Source organism: Arachis stenosperma, chromosome 5 (genome assembly GCF_014773155.1).
Source record: "Arachis stenosperma cultivar V10309 chromosome 5, arast.V10309.gnm1.PFL2, whole genome shotgun sequence".
Lineage (NCBI taxonomy): Eukaryota > Viridiplantae > Streptophyta > Magnoliopsida > Fabales > Fabaceae > Arachis > Arachis stenosperma.
The window spans coordinates 100,269,158-100,276,174 of record NC_080381.1 but is presented as its reverse complement, the minus strand read 5'-3'; positions in this window follow the sequence as shown (position 1 = coordinate 100,276,174).

The following is a 7,017-nucleotide window of genomic DNA, read 5'->3' as shown; positions in this document are numbered from 1 at the left end:
GATACGGTATTTCTACTTTGTGGCAAACTCTGTAACGGCTTAAGACAGAATCTAGCTGTCTGTTGCAGAAATGAGTACCTCCATCACTAATTAGTATCCTAGGGACACCAAATCTGATGAAGATGTTCTTTTGGAGAAACTTCATTACTACTCTGGTGTCATTAGTGGGTATTGCTATTGCTTCAACCTATTTAGACACATACTCTACTGCCACCAGGATGTAGGTGTTTGAGTATGAAGGTGGGAAGGGTCCCATGAAGTTGATACCCCATACGTCAAACAACTCAATCTCTAGGATTTCTTGCTGAGGCATGCCATGACCATGAGGGATATTGCTAGCCCTTTGGCAACTAACACAGTTACGGACAAACTCTCTAGAGTCCTTAAAGAGAGTAGGCCAGTAAAAGCCAATTTGGAGAACCTTGGTGGCTGTCCGCTCACTTCCAAAATGTCCTCCATAGTCTAAGCCATGACAATGCCATATGATTCTCTGTGTCTCTTCTTCATACACGCACCATCGAATTATTCCATCCGAGCATCTCTTAAAGAGATATGGTTTATCCCACAAGTAGTACTTTGCATCATGCATGAGTTTCCGGGCTTGCTGCCTGGTAAACTCTTTGGGAATGAACTTTATAGCCTTGTAGTTTGCAATGTCTGCAAACCAAGGTGCTGTCCAGATGGCATAGAATTTCTCATCTAGAAAGGATTCTGATATGTCAGTGGAGGGAGGAGAAGTCCCTGCCATTGGCTCAATTGTAGACAAGTGGTCAGCTTCTATATCAAACTGTTGCAAGAGTAATACCCATCTTATAAGTCTGGGCTTAGAATCCTGCTTGGTGAGTAGATACTTTAGTGCAGCATGGTCAGTATAGATAATGACCTTAGATCTTACTAGGTAGGATCTGAACTTGTCAATGGCATAAATCACTGCAAGTAGCTCCTCTTCTGTAGTAGTGTAGTTTCTCTGTGCATCATTTAATACACAACTAGCATAGTAAATGACATGCAGAAGGTTGTCATGTCTCTGCCTCAGAACTGCGCCAATGGCACGATCACTGTAGTCACACATTAGTTCGAATGGCAAATCCCAATTGGGTGTAGAGGTGATAGGAGCAGTGATAAGCTTAGCCTTCAGAGTTTCGAAGGCATGCAGACATTCTTGGTCAAAGACAAATGGGACGTCAGTGGCTAAGAGATTACACATGGATTTTGCAATTTTAGAAAAATCTTTTATGAACCTCCTGTAAAATCCTGCATGTCCTAGGAAACTTCTGATTGCCTTGACATTAGTTGGTGGTAGAAATCGTTCAATCACTTCCACCTTTGCTTGATCAACTTCTATTCCCTTGTTTGAAATTCGATGTCTAAGAGCAATGCCTTCAGTCACCAAGAAGTGTCATTTTTTCCAGTTTAGAACTAGGTTTGTCTCTTGGCATCTTTTCAAGACTAGGGCCAGATGATCAAGGCAGGAGTCAAATGAGTCTCCAAAAATAGAGAAGTCATCCATGAATACTTCAAGGAACTTCTCTACCATATCAGAGAAGATGGAGAGCATTAATATGGGAAGGACAAGTACCGGTTAGGAATTTCACTCAAAATGATTCTGTTGGTAGTATAGTTCCCAACCGATGACCAATCCTCGAATCAAAATTTAAAAGATTGGTTGTCACAAGTTCAACCCTAATAAAAGTTTAACCGAAATATCAAACCTCGGGTCGTCTCACGAAGAATGGGCAACCATGTGCATTAACATTGGTTAGAAATCTGGGGATGTAAATCATGATCAGAAAACTAAACCACTGAACTTATCGTGCAAGGAAACTTAAAAAACAAGGAACTAAATCAAGTAACCAAAGCAAGAGAACATATAATCTACTTCTACTCTTGAATTAAGCAATGAACTAAAGCTAGAACTAAACAAGCGAGATTTTTGGGTTTCAAATATGAATAATAAAAGGAACTCTTGGCTAAGCATGGGGATTGGAATCACCATCCTTGTCTACAACCATAATTTGCTAATTAAGAGGAACCAAACTCACTAAGTCTACCTCCAAGAACCTTAAGTACGTAACATCTACTCCTAGGCTTGAGGTACGTCAAGTGGCTTGATCAATTTCAACCCATAAGTCCCAACCAATCTACTGATTAGATTAGTAATGGGTTGGTGTCAATGAGTGTCAACTTGACCACTAAGGGTTCTCCAATCAACAATCCAATGAGATCCAATGACTCAAGGTCACCCAATTCTCATAGCTTAGACCAAGAGTAAAAAGAACTACTCCATAATCAAAGGAAACATTTCATCAAACACATGGAATGAACTAACAAAAGACATATTCAAATTGCAATTAACATGAAAATTATAATGACCCACTAACAATTATCCATGAAGAACAACTCAAATAACACTAATGATCATAGAAAACATCAATGTACTCATAGAATCCAAGATCCATAATATTCATGAAATGGGTAGAAAATTGAAAAATAACAAGATAGCATAGTTCAACACAAGATCTAAGCAAAATTATAATAGGGAATTCAAATTAAGTAATCATAACTAGCAAAAAACAAAATCCAATCCAGAAATTCAACAATGGGATATCAAAACCAAACTAGATCTAAAAAGAAATAAGGGTTTCTCTGTTTAGAAGAATTAGAACAAAAAACTAGCAAAATCTGTGTCTAAGTGTGTAAAGAGTGATCCCCCCTTTTCCCCTACAATCCCTGGGTCTTTTTCCTTCAGAGTGTGCTTGGAATTGGGCCTGGAAAGCCTCAAAAATCGCCAGCCATGATTTCATTAATGAGGTCACGTGCTGGTTACGATGCGTGCATGCCAAGTATGCTCGCGCATTGATAGGCTTCTCAATCCACGCGTACGCCCAAGGTGCGCGTGCGCGTCAGTGCGGTTTTTCCTATGCACGTGAAAGTGTCAGCTGTGCGCGTTGATTCCCAGCAGCACGCATCCACGCGTGCGCACCATGTACGTGTCCGCGCCGATACTCAGACTCCAAAGCTCCAAAGCTTCATCTTTCCTCACTTGTGCATGCTTCCTTTCCATATTCTAGACCAATCTTGCCCTGTAAACTCTGAAATCACTTAACAAATGCATCACGGCATCGAATGGTAATAGAAGAGATCAAAATATATCATTTTTGGGTCAAGTAAGCATGTTTTCAATCACGAGGAAAAATAATGAAGAAACACAAAGCCATGTATTTTATGTGGATAAGTGCGGAAAGTATTGATAAAATCCTCTAAAATCAACACAAAATAAACCACAAAATTGGGGTTTATCAAACCTCCTCACACTTAAACCAAGCATATCCTCATGCTAAAAATAAAAAGACCAAAGGACATAGGAGAAAGAGGTTTATGAAATGCAACTAATGCAAATGCATCTACCTACTTGGTCAAGGGTAAATCTATCTTCCAAGAACATATATGAATATATAGGGCTAAGGTGACATGATAGTCCATGAATCCTACCAATTCAAACATCAAAATGAGGTGCACATAACTTGTGAGACGAACGCTTATGAAAGCTGGGAACAAGAAGTTGAGCATCGAACCCTCACCAGAAGTGTATCCGCTCTATTCGCTCAAGTGTTTAGGGTTCGTCACTCAATTCTCCGCTAATTATGCTTTCCAAGATTTTTATTTCATCTAACAATCAACAATAATTTAATGCATTCATACAATTATCATGAGGTCTTATTTTTGGTTGTAATAGGGCTAGGGTAAGGGTAAGGATGCTTGTATGGTCAAGTGAGCTTAAGATTTGTATCTTTGATTAGCTTAGATTCTCACCTAGCACATACAACAACCTATGTAATTCTAATACACAACCTAGCTACCCATTTATTTTCACATTCTCATATATTTCTCTTTAGTTCACAACCCATATGCATTGGAGATCATCAGCTTTGCCTTGGGGCAATTTGTCCCCTTTTTATTGTTTCTTTTATTTTTGTACTTCTTTTTCTTTACATTCTTCTTTTTCTTTCTTTTTCTTTTTGCTCTTCTTTTCTTGTCCCCTTTCTTTTTGGGGGTTTTATGTACAAGGGTGCCAATACATGTGGTCCAATCATTCAATACATGAGTATGTTCCCAATTTCTAGAATTTTCCATTACAATTACAAAAACTTGCCTTTACATCTACCCAAGTTCCCAAGTATTCGCTCCCATTTGAATGACACACTCCCTCACTCACCTAAGCTAATCAAGAATCCAAATCTAGGGATATTCATTATTTTTCACTTAGGGGTGTTGATGTGCTAAATGTAAGAACAAAAGGGTTTGTCATGGGCTCAAAATTGGTTAGCAATGGTAGACAAAAGGGTTAAGGCTATTTTGGGAAAGTGACTATTGAAATGATGGCCTCAATCATATAAATACATTCATACACAAAATAAAGGATATATAGAATCAGACAAAGCAAGGATTGCAATCATAGGAAGAGCATATTTGCACACAAGAAAGAAAATAAGTGGTTATAAGATGTAACCACACCATTAGGCTCAAATCTTACAAGCTTGCGTTCTTAACTCAACAATCATGTTCCGAAATACATTCCTCAAGCAAGTTTGTCACAATTTATTTTTTAAAATTGGTGGAATGCACTGAAAACACATTTTCTCGAAAAAAAGGGAGTCATTATCCTAACCAAGTAGCTTTACAAGAAATAGCTATCATGCAAGAGATATTCACAAGCAAAACTAACTAACATGAAATATGTCCTAACTAACCAAACAAAACAAAATTAAAGTTCATAGATGTTGAAAGGAGGAGATTATTACCCCCGGAGGTCGGTCGAACGACCTGCCCACACTTTAAAAATTAGCATGGTCCTCCGTGCTACTAGCAATGCACAAAGGGCGATCGGGACCGGAACTTCCGCTATCCTCTTCATGCTAGAAGCACAAGCCCTGCCACGCGTACACGTGCCCCACGCGTCCGCGCCGTTTTCAAATTTAGGCCATCCATGCGATCGCGTCAACCACGCGACCGCGTCACCCTAGATTTTTGGCAAAAATGCATTTAAACAGAGAGTTGTGCGTACGCGAGGTTACTCTCGTGCCACTAGCACAAATCGAGTCACGCGTCCGCGTGCCCCACGCGTCCGCGTCACTTGAATTCATCACACCCCACGCGATCGCGTGCACCACGTGTCCGCGTCACCTGCGCCGCACAACTTATCCATATCAGTGCCAATTATCTTATTTTTTCTTCTCTAATCCTAATCTCTTCTATCTTTTCTTCTTTGTTCCTCATTTTCTTACTTTCTTCTTCTTCATCTCTTTCACTTCTCATCTCTCTTCACTTCCATTCTATTTCATTTAATTTATTTGCATACTTTCATTCATTGCATTATCTTCATTGGTGTTGAAAAATTAATTTGGGTCATTATTTTGCTTGTGGATTGTTAAGAAATTGCTTGACAATTATATATTATTTTTTTAGGGTTCTTGCATGTTCAATTTAATACCTTCCATACCTTATTTAATATGCATGCTTTGTATTTGTGAAAAAGCCCATATGGCATTGTGCATTCTTAATTATTCTATCCTTCTACGCTAATGCCTGTTTTTCACAAATCCATTTTAAATATTTTATTAATTAAATATAATTGTCAATGCAAACGTTATTGTTAATTTCTCATGACTAATAATACATTAAGGCTTTTAATACTTGATTTACGCTACTCATGCCTTTGCCAGCATGCCAATAAACATCTTGCATTTAATTGCCTCAATTTATCATGCTATGCTTCCATTGATGTCCTAATTTCATGGAATCGCGACCATGTGTTAATGACATTCTTCTTTATTTTGGCATGATTCTTACTAGTACTGCCCTCTCCCTTGCTCTATCCCTTTAACTTCATGTCCCTTTCTCTTCTCCCTTTTTCAGGCTGGCCAGCAGGAAGAGTAAAGAGAAAGACTCTACAATGAGCACCAGCTGAGGAACCACAACCCCCGCCACCTTCACATCTTTGCATGCACCGAGAATGGTGCAACCTTTAAGTGTGGGGAGGTTGATACCGATCTCTGTGGGTTAGTCACTTTCTTCTCAATACTAATTTTTGTTTTTCATTGTTGCATTCACATGTTTGATGTCATGTTTGTTTGATTTTGTGCATATTTTACCACTTGGTTGAAGTAATATTTTCTCTTTCAAGAAACTTTTTATAGTATTTCACTAATTTAAATTAAAAACTTTTTGAAAAAAAACTTGTATGAAGAAATATTATTTTGGAACATAGTTTAGAGCTCGAACACACAAAACCAGTGAGATTTTGAGCCTATTTGATTGGTTGCATCTTATCAACCAATATTTTATTTTTGGTGTTTGTTATTCTCTCTAAAATTGTAATCTTTATCTTGCTTAATTCTATATTTCCATTGTTTGATGTATGCATGTACTTATATGATTGAGGCCTTGTTTCACTAAGCTTACATACCCATATGGCCTTACCCTTCCATTATCCTTTGCAAACCAATTCGAGCCTATTTTACCCATTTGTTCTTTACTTTAGCTCATTACTAACTCTAAGCAGAAAACAATAATGTCCTTAATTTGAATCCTTGATTAGCTTAGACTAGTAAACGTGCTCATGATTTAAGTGTGGGGAAGTTAGATTTGAAAATATTTGGTTTGAGTAATTGGGTGTTGTATATTTTAGTGAAATTGTGCAAAATAATAGTTGAGCACATATTATTGCATTCAATACTTTAATCATATGAATTGAGAAAAATAAAAGAAAAATAATAAAAAAAGTAAATAATAAAAGGGGACAAAATGTCCCAAAGTATGTGTTGGTATCAATGCATATGTTCTGAACTCAAATTTAGGATGCATGAATATGTGGAAAACACAGTTAATGGGAAGTTAGATTTTGCACTTTAATTGAATGGATTGTCCTAAGTTAGGTGGAAAGTTTATGTTAATTAAGGATTCAGATTTTAGTCCACTTGGCCAAATACAATCCTACCTTGACCCTAACCCCATTAC